The 12944-nt window shown below is 45.3% G+C and overlaps 1 protein-coding gene across 1 annotated transcript in view; it reads left to right on the forward strand.

Moving 5' to 3' along the window:
- Positions 1 to 3019: 3019 nt before the first annotated feature.
- LOC140735967 (bactericidal permeability-increasing protein-like) overlaps positions 3020 to 12944 on the forward strand; it is an 80952-nt gene continuing 71027 nt past the window's right edge. Inside the window, exons 1-2 of the mRNA XM_073061598.1 lie at positions 3020 to 3112; positions 12595 to 12672. The gene's annotated coding sequence lies outside the window, so the exon portion shown is untranslated. The remainder of the gene's footprint in view (positions 3113 to 12594; positions 12673 to 12944) is intronic.

Consider the following 12944-nt stretch of genomic DNA (forward strand, 5'->3'; position numbering starts at 1 on the left):
CGCGTCCCCTTCGGTGTCACGAATGGTGTCTCTGTCTTCCAGAGGGAAATGGACCGGATGGTGGACCAGTGCCAACTGAAGGCCACATTTCCATATCTGGATAACATCACCATCTGCGGTCACGACTGGCCGGATCACACCAACTTCCAATGATTTTTCCAAGTGGCCAAAGCCCTGAACCTTACCTATAACAGGGACAAGTGTGTGTTCGGAACCACCCGACTCACTATCCTTGGGTATGTCGTGGAGAACGGGGTCATTGGTCCTGATCCCGACCATATGCGCCCCCTGTTAGAACTCCCTCTTCCCACCACCCTCAGAGCCCTCAGACGGTGCCTGGGCTTCTTTTCCTATTACGCCCAATGGGTCCCTCATTACGCAGACAAGGCCCGCCCCTTGGTCAAGTCCACCGCATTTCCCCTCTCTGCCGAGGCCTGTGTGGCCTTCAGCTGCATTAAAGGGGACATTGCCAAAGCAACAATGCATGTGGTGGACGAGACCATTCCCTTCCAAGTAGAGAGTGACACCTCCGACTTCGCGCTGGCTGCTACCCTCAATCAGGCAGGCAGGCCAGTAGCATTCTTTTCTCGTACCCTTCAAGGCTCTGAAATTCGGCACTCCGCGGTGGAGAAAGAAGCCCAGGCCATAGTGGAAGCTATTAGGCACTGGAGACACTATCTCACCGGCAAACGGTTCACCTTGCTGACCGACCAGCGCTTGTCGTGGTTTCTCATGCCCCACAAATGACCAGGAGACGTAGAAGATTCTTCAAGAAGGGTTAAACTTTAATTTGCAAATCAAAGCTGAGACAGTCATTGAGCTAGTCGCTGATTGCCCACCGATCCTCGGACCCAGCATTTTTTATAGCAATCTCCTGGTCCAGTTGCTTTAGCATATGTAATCGATCTATAGTTGCGTATCACACGTACCTCTTGCCCCTATTGTTTTTACCAATTGACTTAATCATGTTCTAATCTACATCTCTTAGCTACCTCTCATTAACATACCATTGTCTTCTACATTTTTAGGATTTCATTCTCCTACTAAATTGGGTACATGCATATCAAATAGCAAGTTTCAAAACTGACTTCATAGTTTTGGTTACACAGCAAAATTTATACTTTTATACTCCAATACGCTCAGTTGCGTTCATGTTCAGCAACCAACAGCAGGGCAAAATCAAAAATGATAAAATTTTGCGGTGGAGAATAGAACTCTCCACCTACAACTATGATATCCTGTACCGGCCTGGAAGGCTCAATGAGCCCCCTGATGCCCTATCCCGGGGAGTGTGCGCCAGCACGCAGCTCGACCAGCTATACGCCCTCCATGCAGATCTTTGTCACCTGGGGGTCACCCGACTTTACCATTTCATGAAAGCCCGGAACCTGCCTTACTCCCTTGAGGACATCAGGACGATGACCAGGGACTGTCAAGTCTGCGTTGAGTGCAAACCGCACTTCTACCGTCCTGAAAAGGCACAACTTATCAAGGTCACCCGCCCCTTTGAGCAACTGAGTGTTGACTTTAAGGGCCCCCTTCCCTCCACCAACCGCAATGTCTACTTTCTCAATATTATTGACGAGTACTCGCGGTTCCCCTTTGCCATTCCCTGCCCCGACACCACTGCCATGTCCATCATAAAAGCCCTGCGCCAGTTCTTCACTCTGTTCGGATATCCCTGCTATATCCACAGTGATAGAGGGTCCTCCTTTATGAGTGACGAGCTGCACCAGTACCTGCTGGCTAGGGGCATTGCTACTAGTAGGACCACGAGTTATAATTCCCGGGGGAAAGGACAGGTGGAGAGGGAGAATGCCACTGTGTGGAAGGCCACACTTTTAGCCCTTAAGTCAAAGGAGTTGCCGGTCTCTCGATAGCAGGAGGTCCTCCCCAAGGCACTCCACTCTATCCGCTCCCTGTTATGTACGTCCATCAATGCCACCCCTCACGAGCGCCTATTCTCTTTTCCCAGGAAGTTGGCCACTGGGCCCACACTACCGGCTTGGCTGACATCCCCAGGGCTAGTGCTGCTCCGGAAATATGCGAGGAGCAATAAGTACTCCCCGCTGGTCGAGAGGGTTCACCTACTACATGCAAACCCCTAGTATGCCTACCTGGAGGACACGGTCTCCGTCCGCGACCTGGCACCCGCAGGAGCAGTAGACCCCTACCCCGAACACTCCACGGTAACTATGAACCCTGTACCCACCGAGGTGTATACCCACCTGACACCGCACACACCAAGCCCTACACAGACTCCTCACGGCACTCCCATACTGGGCGTCTCATACGCGCATATACCAGGCGCCTCGCACACGCATGAGGATCACTGACGCCTAGTGGGCTGACACCTCCAGTTAGGCCGGAACCAGCACAACCACCGTCTCCGGTGCAATCACCACCGGCACCTGTGCAATCACAGCCGGTGCTACATAGATCGCAGCGACAGATTCGACCACCTGATAGACTTAACCTGTAAATATACTTGTAAGAAACTTCGCCCCATGGGGACTCTCTTTTAAAACAAAGGGGGGGTGAATGTGGTGAACTACATATACCTGTCTGGACACGCCCCCCCCCCTGCTGACTGCTCCTGTGGCTCCTCCCACAGACCCCTGTATAAAGGCGATTGGGGCACTGTTCCTCCCTCAGTCTCCAGGATGTTGTGTGGTGGTCTCTTGCTGCTGACGCTGCTGACGGTGCTTTCTTCCAGCTAATAAAAGCCTATCTCGACTCACGTCTCTGAGAGTTATTGATGGTGCATCACCCCATCCCTGACATATTTAGTTGTTTGCCTGTTCTCCATCTCCCTCTGCTGCTCCCCCCCCCCTTCTTTCTCCTGAGGCCTCCTGTCCCATGAGCCTTTCCCTTCTCCAGCTCCGTATCACTTTCACCAATCACCTTTCCAGCTCTTAGCTTCATCCCACCCCCTCTGGTCTTCTCCTATCATTTTGCATTTCCCCCTCCCCCCACTACTTTCAAATCTCTTACTATCTTTCCTTTCGGTTAGTCCTGACGAAGGGTCTCGGCCTGAAACATCGACAGCGCTTCTCCCTATAGATGCTGCCTGGCATATTTCTGCAAGAGGTTGTTTGCTACGTCAATTTAAGTAAGCAGAATTTGACTTTTAAAAAGTCACAGAGGCATATATGAATTGGGCAGAAAGACCTGTTTCTGTGTTGCTTAACTCTGATTCTAGTAAGTAATATATTTTATTAAAAAGTGTGCAACCTAATAAAAAGATAACAGTGGAATGCCAGTGTGGAGGAAATCTGAAGTTTCAGGGGGGAGATCAGTGAAAAATGCAAGCTAAGCAAGGTATTACTTCTACTATGCAAACAAGAGGGAATAAAATGTTTACTTAGAAATACTGAAAAGGAGCATTAAAATGCTTACAGAGCCAGTACAATATTGATAAGTGCTACCAGTCATATGTCTTTATGTTACAGCTTATTTCAGTGAAGTTAAAAGTGGGTTGAAAAGGCAACAGCAATCCCATGTGCGTAATGTTTTAAAATTGCCTATTACTTTAATACTAACACATGTTAAGTTGAATACATGCTTGTTAATTCTTTGGGGCTATTACTGGAATCTTCCTACGACTCATCACATTTGGTGTCGGTACGCATATTGATTCTCATATAATACAATCAACACAACCATATTTACTTGTCACCATGCTATTGAACTGCTCACATTCCCATTTTTATACTGTGCACAATGAAAATTAAGTTGTAATAGATGTTTCCTACAATAATAGTTAATGACAGAGTTCACTTTTTAAAAAAATGCCTTGTGCAATGAGTGGGTTATCAGGATCCAGGTGTGTTTGTTTTACGTAGTTCCTGGTAGGTTTTGGAAGTGTTTCAATGGTCAGAATGACCTTGGTGAGGATGAAGAACCTTACTTTAGTAAAGCATTTGAAAGTTTGTTCCAATTGGTTGACATTAATATATGTGGAAAAAGGACTGGAGGAAATCACAGAAAGGCTAAAAGGAATCAAAACTTAGAAAGAGTGGAATATCAAATACTAATTTCTAATATGTAATTAAAAACTAAGATATATTAAGTATAAAGGTGTAACAATAATGATAACTGCAAATTGTTCAATACTGATCTTGCAAAATTTTAACTTTGAAAGTTATAGAAAGGAACATCAATTTGCAGAGGGTAGAGTTATAGTGTGATTTTAAAATCTTATTGCATTAAAAGAAGAACTGAAATCATTAGAATATTTTTCATTTTTGGTGGCTTTACCGCTTCCTTTTTTGTAGTTCTCCTTCAGGACAATTTTTGATGATGAACTTTTGCCAAAGCATTTCCCAATAACTAGTGTGACAGATAATTGTTGATCTGTGTTGGCAATTTGTTGATTATTTTTAAATCAACATGTGGTCAAAACAGCTATCCATAAGACATAGGAGCAGAATTAGGCCATTTGGCCCATCGAGCCTGCTCCGCCATTCAATCATGCTGAACCTTTTTCCCCCTCCTCTGCCACATTCCCTGGCCTTCTCCCCGTAACCTTTGAAGCCGTGTCCAATCAACGACCTATCAAGCTCTGCCTTAAATACACACAATGACCTAGCCTCCACAGCTGACTGTGGTAATAAATACCACAAATTCACGCTGGCTAAAAAATACTTCTCACTATTGCTACTGAATTTTCGGGCCAAAACCCTTTGGCAGGCCTCTGTATTGTTAGATTATACAGGCTCAATGAAAATTCTCCCAGAATCCCTCTGCATGGAGTCAGCAGCTACCCTGGGCAGGGTACACCATAAACTTTCATCCACCAATCAATCCCACTTCAAGTGCTGCCTTGGCGACCGACCTGCACTGTTTCCCGCCCAGGAGGAGGAGGTTGGCGTTCCATCTGCTGAGGTATTTTTCCACCGTTGTCAGTGGACGTGGAGGCACACTCGCTCTGCCCTTCTCCGTGCCTCTGATAGGATCTAGGATCAAGCTGACCGCCATCACTCCAAGGCCCCATGTTATCGCCAGGGACAGCGTATGTGGCTTTCGACCCGAGACCTGCCCCTCAAGGTGCATTCCCGCAAGCTCGCCCCCCCGCTTCATCGGCCCCTTTCCCATTGCTAAAGTCATCAGCCCCGCTGCCGTCCATCTCAAGCTCCCCTCCACTCTCTGCTGCATGCATCCTGCCTTCCATGTGCCCCGCATCAAGCCTTTCATGAGCCACCCCCTGTGTCCTGTCCCCAAACCCCGCCCCCCCCAACGGTTCATCGATGGGTTAGAGGCCTTCACCGTCCATCAACTGCCTGACATTCGTCGCAGGGACCGTGGCCTCCAATACCTTGTGGACTGGGAGGGCTACGATCCTGAGGAGAGGTGCTGGGTCCTCACACGTAACATCCTGGACCCCTCTCTCATCAGGAACTTTCATCGCTAGCACCCAACTCTACCTGCCATGATGCTAGAAGGTGTCTGTATCGGGGGAGGGGGGGGAGGTACTGTCAGTACCTCCAGTTGAACTCTGTCTTTTTGTGTGTTTCCCCCTAGCTGTCAGTCTGTGGTTTTGTATTGCCATGTGCTCCTGTTCCCGCTCCTGCTCTGCTCCGTCCCTCATCTGCTTCTCATTACTACCTGTATTGCTGCCACCTGTGTCTTATTGTGCTCCACCTATCATCTGCCTCTCTGTTTATTGCTCAGTGTATTTCAGTCCTGTGCTTTCACCTGTTTGTTGCCCAATTGTGCCAGTGAATTTTCCTGAGCCCTTCCAGCATTTGTTTCTGTACTCTGTCTCTCACTCTGTCTGAATATCGACTTTGCCTGTTTCTTGATTCTGGTTTTTGGATTTCTTTGATGTTTTGATCTTTGCCTGAACTTTGATGCTGAATTAGTTTGCACCTTGGGATTTGTTACTCAATTAATTTCACTGTGTGCATAGTACCGGGTCTGTGATTGGATCCCTGCTCTGGCATCCTGACAATCATTCTTGTGAATCTTCTCTGAACCCTCTCCAACATCAATATATCCTTTCTAAGATAAGGGGCCCAAAACTACACACAATACTCCAAATGTGGTCTCACGAGTGCCTTATAGAGCCTCAACATCACATCCCTGCTCTTATATTCTATATCTCTAGAAATGAAAGCCACCATTGCAGTTGCCTTCTTCACAACTGACTCAACCTGGAGGTTAACCTTTAGTGTATCCTGCACAAGGACTTGCAAGTCCCTTTGTATCTCTACATTTTGAATTCTCTCCCCATCTAAATAACAGTATGCCTGTTTATTTCTTCCACCAAAGTGCATGACCGTACACCTTTCAACACTGTATTTCATTTGCCACTTTGCCCAATCCCCTAAACTATCTAAATCTCTCTGCAGGCTCTCTGTTTCCTCAACACTGCCTGCTCCTCCACATATCTTTGCATCATTGACAAATTTAGCCACAAATCCATTAATCCCATAGTCCAAATCATTGACATACATCGTAAAAATCAGCGGTCCCAACACCGACCCCTGTGGAACTCCACTGGTAACTGGCAGCCAGTCAGAATAAGATCCCTTTATTCCCACTCTCTGTTTTCTGCCAATCAGCCAATGCTCCACCCATGCTAGTAATTCCCCTGTAATTCCATGGGTTCTTATCTTGCTAAGCAGCCTCATGTGCGGCACCTTGTCAAAGGCCTTCTGAAAATCCAAGTACACCACATCTACTACTTCTCCTTTGTCTACCCTGCTTGTAATTTCCTCAAAATTGCAGTAGGTTTGTCAGGCAGGATTTTCCTTTCAGGAAACCATGCTGATTTAGGCTTATCTTGTCATGTGCCTCCAGGTATTCTGTAATCTCATCCCTAACAATCGATTCCAATAACTTCCCAACCACTGTCAGGCTAACAGGTCTATTGTTTCCTTTCTGCTGCCTCCCACCCTTCTTAAATAGCAGAGTAACATTTACAATTTTCCAGTCATCCTGTACAATGCCAAAATCTATAGATTCTTGAAAGATAACCGGGAAGAATGACCCCACTGCAATATCTGTGAGTGGACAGAGCTGGGAACGTAAACACGGTTAGAGGGGCATTGACAAGGGGCTGCCTCACTCTGTTGAGCAGCTTGCACCATGGTTACAATGTCCCATTGCGCTGCTCCCACGAGACAGTGAACAGGGAGGATGACATCGGGTACCTCAGGGATCTCAGAGGAGGGAAATGTTTGGGAGAGGGCCTCATTCTTGGAATGGGGCGGAAGGACAGAGTAAAATTGAATCTTGAGAAAAACAGGGACCAACGAGCTTGACAGGAGTTGAGATGATTGGCAGTATGGATATATTCCAGATTCTTGTGATCAATCCAGAGTAAGAATGGCACCTTTGCTCCCTCCAGTCAATGCCTCCACTCCTCCAGAGCTAGCTTCACAACCAGCAGCTCCCAGTTTCTGACTTTTTAATTCCACTCTGTAGGAGTGAGGCGGTGAGAGAAGGCACAGGGGTGTACCTTCTCATCCTTGGCTGAGCGCTGAGAGAGAACAGCTTCTATGCCAATAACAGACGCATCCACCTCCACAATGAACTGCCAGTCAGTGTTGGGTTGAATCAGGATGGTGGCAGAGGTGAAACGTTCCTTCAGGTCAGAGAATGCTTTTTCAGCAGCAGGGGACCGGGAGAATCTGACAGCTGATGAGGTAAGAGCAGTGAGTGGTGCAGCCAGTGTACTGTAATTTCTGATGAAGTGGCGATAGAGGTTAGCAAAGCCCAGGAAGCGTTGCAACTGCCAATGAGTCGAAGGTTGGGGCCATTTGACCACCGCCTTGACCTTCTGTTGGTCCATCTGAATGGAACCGCCTGAAATTACATACCCCAGGAAGAAGACGGTATTAGGATGAAATGCACAATTCTCAGCCTTCACAAAGAGCTGGTTCTCCAGAAGGCACTGGAGGACTCTGCGGACATGACCTGTGTGTTCAACAAGGGACTTAGAAAAAATCAAAATGTCGGTGAGATACACAAAAACAAATTGGTTCAGCAAGTCCCTGAGAATGTCATTTACCAGAGTTTGGAAGACGGCGTGGGCATTGGTGAGACCAAATGGCATGACCAGATACTTGTAATGGCCTGAGGTGGTGTTGAAGCCGTCTTCCACTCATCCCCTTCACGGATGCGGACAAGACGGTCGGCGTTACGGAGATCAAGCTTGGTGAAAACTGAGGCTTCTTGCAGTAGTTCAAATGCCGAGGTTATGAGCGGAAGAAGTTAACGGTTCTTAACAGTGACTTCATTCAGTACCCGGTAATAAATGCACGTGCTTAAAGCGTCATCCTTCTTTTCAACGAAGAAGGGGACAAGCAGGGGAGGAAGACAGCAGGATGATGCCTGCAGCCAGAGACTTACATGAGGAGTAAAAATCTTTATGTTACGTCTCTGTCTAAATGTGGAATGTGCAATCATAGTAATTTATAATAAATAGTATGTACAACAGGACCGTCAATATAACATAGAAACGCAATTGTGTCAGCATTAATCAGTCTGATCACCTGGCGGAAGTTACTGTCCCAGAGCCTGTTGGTTCTGGCTTTTACAGTTGAAGTCAGAAGTTTACATACACCTTAGCCAAGTACATTTAAACTCAGTTTTTCACAATTCCTGACATTTAATCCTCGAAAACATTCCCTGTCTTAGGTCAGTTATAATCACTACTTTATTTTAAGAATGTGAAATGTCAGAATAATAGTAGAGAGAATGATTTATTTCAGCTTTAATTTCTTTCATCACGTTCCCAGTGGGTTAGACGTTTACATACACTTTGTTAGTATTTGGTAGCATTGCCTTTAAATTGATTAACTTGGGTTAAATGTTTTGGGTAGCCTTCCACAAGCTTCTCACAATAAGTTGCTGGAATTTTGTTCCATTCCTCCAGACAGAACTGGTGCAACTGAGTCAGGTTTGTAGGCCTTCTTGCTCGCACACGCTTTTTCAGTTCTGCCCACAAATTTTCTATCGGATTGAGGTCAGGGCTTTGTGATGGCCACTCCAATACATTGACTTTGTTGTCCTTAAACAATTTTGCCGCAACTTTGGAGGTATGCTTGGGGTCATTGTCCATTTGGAAGACCCATTTGCGACCGAGCTTTAACTTCCTGGCTGATGTCTTGAGATGTTGCTTCAATATATCCACATAATTTTCCTTCCTCATGATGCCACCTTTTTTGTGAAGTGCTCCAGTCCCTCCTGCTGCAAAGCACCCCTATAACATGATGCTGCCGCCCCCGTGCTTCACGGTTGGGGTGGTGTTCTTCGGCTTGCAAGCCTCACCCTTTTTCCTCCAAACATAACGATGGTCATTATGGTTATGTCAATATAAGACTTCTTATACTGTGGATATAGATACTTGTCTACCTGTTTCCTCCAGCATCTTCACAAGGTCCTTTGCTGTTATTCTGGGATTGATTTGCACTTTTCGCGCCAAAGTACGTTCATCTCCAGGAGACAGAATGCGTCTTCTTCCTGAGCGGTATGATGGCTGCGTGGTCCCATAGTGTTTATACTTGCGTACTATTGTTTGTACAGATGAACATGGTACCTTCAAGTGTTTGGAAATTGCTCCCAAGGATGAACCAGACTTGTGGAGGTCCACAATTTTTTTTCTCTGAGGTCTTGGCTGATCTCTTTTGATTTTGTTTGTAAACTTCTGACCCACTGGAATTGTCATATAGTCAATTAAAAGTGAAATAATCTGTCTGTAAACAATTGTTGGAAAAATTACTTGTGTCATGCACAAAGTAGATCACTTCAACGTCTTGCCAAAACTATTGTTTGCTAATATGAAATATGTGGAGTGGTTAAACAATGAGTTTTAATGACTTCAACCTAAGTGTATGTAAACTTCTGACCTCAACTGTATGCTGCTGTACCTTTTCCCAGATGATAGCAGCTAGAACAGTTTGTAGTTTGGGTGACTCAAGACCCCAAGGGTCCTTCAGACCCTTTTTACACACCTGTCTTTGTAAATGTCCTGAATAGTGGGAAGTTTACATCTACAGATGCACTGGACTGTCTGCACCACTCTCTGCAGAGTCCTGCGATTGAGGGAAGTACAGTTCCCATTCCAGGCACTGATGTAGCCAGTCAGGATGCTCTCAATTGTGCCCCTGTAGAAAGTTCTTAGAATTTGGGGGCCCACACCAAATTTCTTCAACCGTCTGAGGTGAAAGAGGCGCTGTTGTGCCCTTTTCATCACACAACTGGTATGTACAGCTCATGTGAGATCCTCAGTGATGTGTAGGCTGAGGAATTTAAAGCTGTTCACCCTCTCAACCCCAGATCCATTGATGTCAATGTGGGTTAGCCTGTCTCCATTCCTCTAGTAGTCCACAACAAGCTCTTTGATTTGCGACATTGAGAGAAAGGTTGTTTTCTTGACAAGGTGATGACTTCTTCTCTGTAGGCTACCTCATTATTATTTGAGATTAGGCCAATCAGTGCAGCGTTGTCAGCAAATTTAATTAGCAGATTGGAGTGATGGGTATACAGAGAGTAAAGGAGGGGACTTAGGACAGAGCCCTGAGGGGCATCTGTTTTGAGGGTCAGAGGAGCAGAAATGAGGGATCCCACACTTACCACAATAAACTCATTGATTTCATTGCGCACATCAACCATAGCCTATCGGTCAACCTTGACGCTTTGCAATTCGCCTACCGGAGCAACAGGTCAACAGCAAATGTCATCTCTCTGGCACTATATTCCTCCTTAGAACACCTGGAGAATAAAGACACATATGTAAGGTTCCTTTTCATTGACTACAGCTCTGTCTTTAATACCATCATTCCAAATAAACTGATTCCTAAGCTCCGGGACCTGGGTCTTAGCACTCAGATCTGCAGCTGGATCTTCAACTTCCTCACAGACAGGACCCAGGCTCTAAAAGTAGGGGACAAGCTCTCCTCTACAATCACTCTGAGCACCGGTGCCCCACAAGTCTGTGTACTCAGCCCCCTGCTGTACTCACTGTACACCCATGATTGTGTAGCCAAGTTTCCATCAAACTCAATATATAAGTTTGCTGATGACACCACAATTGTAGGCCATATCTTGGGTAATGATGAGTCAGAGTACAGAGAGGAAATTAAGAACCTGGTGGCATGGTGCAAAGACAATAACCTATCCCTCAACGGCAGCAAGATGAAGGAATTGGTTGTTGACTTCAGAAGGAGTAGCAGACCGCATGACCCCATCTACATTGGTGGTGCGCAGGTGGAACAAGTCAAAAGGTTTAAGTTCCTCGGTGTGAATATCACAAATTACCTGACTTGGTCTAACCAAGCAGAGTCCACTGCCAAGAAGGCCCACCAGTGCCTTTACTTCCTGAGAAAGCTGTCCCCTAAAACCCTCACTAATTTTTATAGATGCACTGTAGAAAGCATTCTTCTAGGGTGCATCACAACCTGGTATGGAAGTTGTTCTGTCCAAGACCAAAAGAAGCTGCAGAAGATCATGAACATAGCACAGCACGTCACACAAACCAATCTTCCATCCTTGGACTCACTTTAAACCGCACGCTGCCGGATCAGTGCTGCCAGGATAATCAAGGAAACGACCCACCCAGCCAACACACTTTTTGTCCCTCTTCCCTCCGGGAGAAGGTTCAGGAGCATGAAGATTCGTATGGCCAGATTTGGGAACGGCTTCTTTCCAACTGTGATAAGACTGCTGAATGGACCCTGACCCGGATCAGGGCCGTACCTTCCAAATATCCGACCTGACTTGCATTACCTTACTTTCCCTTTTCTATTTTCTAATTATGATTTATAATTTACATTTTTATTATATTTACTTCGATTTGTACTCCAGGGACCACGAACCGCAGAATTGAATATCTCTGTGATGATTGTACACTCTAGTATCAATTGTTTGGTGACAATAAAGTAAAGTATTTCTTTGTTCTACTGTGAATCCCAAAGTAGTATATGGTGTACTTTGCATAACCTCCCCTACTCTTTACAGCCTTCTGAGTCTTCTTTCATCTTGATCATCCCCAAAATTAATTACTGCTGCATAGGTAGCTGTGCCTTCTGTTACCAAGGTTCTAAGTCTCTCTGCCTTGCTACCTGAGATAAATCCTGTCCCTTTTACCAAGCTTATCAGCTCTAACATCTCTTTATAATTCAGCACTGAATGCTGTTTGATAATATTCCAGCCAGGTTCATTGTGTAGTTCTAAAGTCCAGAGCTGCTATATTAATTGTTTCATATCCCATGTAACTGTGCGTTTAGCTGTAGTAAATCATTTCGTTGAAATTTGAGAAGTGAGGCATACGTAGCTACATGCTGTTCCCAAAAACTTGTCAAACAGCTTTTCATTTATTAGATTAAAAGAATAGTGTCGTATGCAAAGTTCACAACTGTGTTGTAGCATAAAAATGGTGCTTGATATTTAGTTTGGCAATATATTGGGATTAGGATTGATTATAAAAACTAATGTAGCAGATTCATATTTGTTCAGTAGTCCCCGAAGACGTCATTATTCATTTACGCCTTAGCGATGAATGGGTTAAGGCAATGTGGTTAACAAAGCTGCATCTGATCTAAGTTTCTTCTGACTCTGCTTCCTGTTTCTGTTGAAATGAAATAGAAGTACTTTGAAGAAGTTTTGCTTTCAAAGCTAAGTGGATACAATTGAACCCAGCAATACTGTCTCCAGAGAGAAAAGGTAAGAGATTCTTATCTGTGATATGTTTATTTTAGATATGTATTTTATTAGAGTAATCAGTAGAAATATGATGGCCTTTGTAGAGATCTAGGTAAACTTTCAAAGGGTAAGAAACCGGCTTTAAGGCTATGTCCACACTAGACCAGATAAATCTGTAACCAAAGCTTCTTCTCTTTGTTTTGAGCCTCCGTCCACGTTGAAATGATGCTTTCCTCCCCCAAAAACTAAGAAATGCTCCCCAGAATGAATAAATCTGAGAACATCTAATATCT

This window comes from Hemitrygon akajei, chromosome 11, assembly GCF_048418815.1.
Source record: "Hemitrygon akajei chromosome 11, sHemAka1.3, whole genome shotgun sequence".
NCBI classification, from domain to species: domain Eukaryota; kingdom Metazoa; phylum Chordata; class Chondrichthyes; order Myliobatiformes; family Dasyatidae; genus Hemitrygon; species Hemitrygon akajei.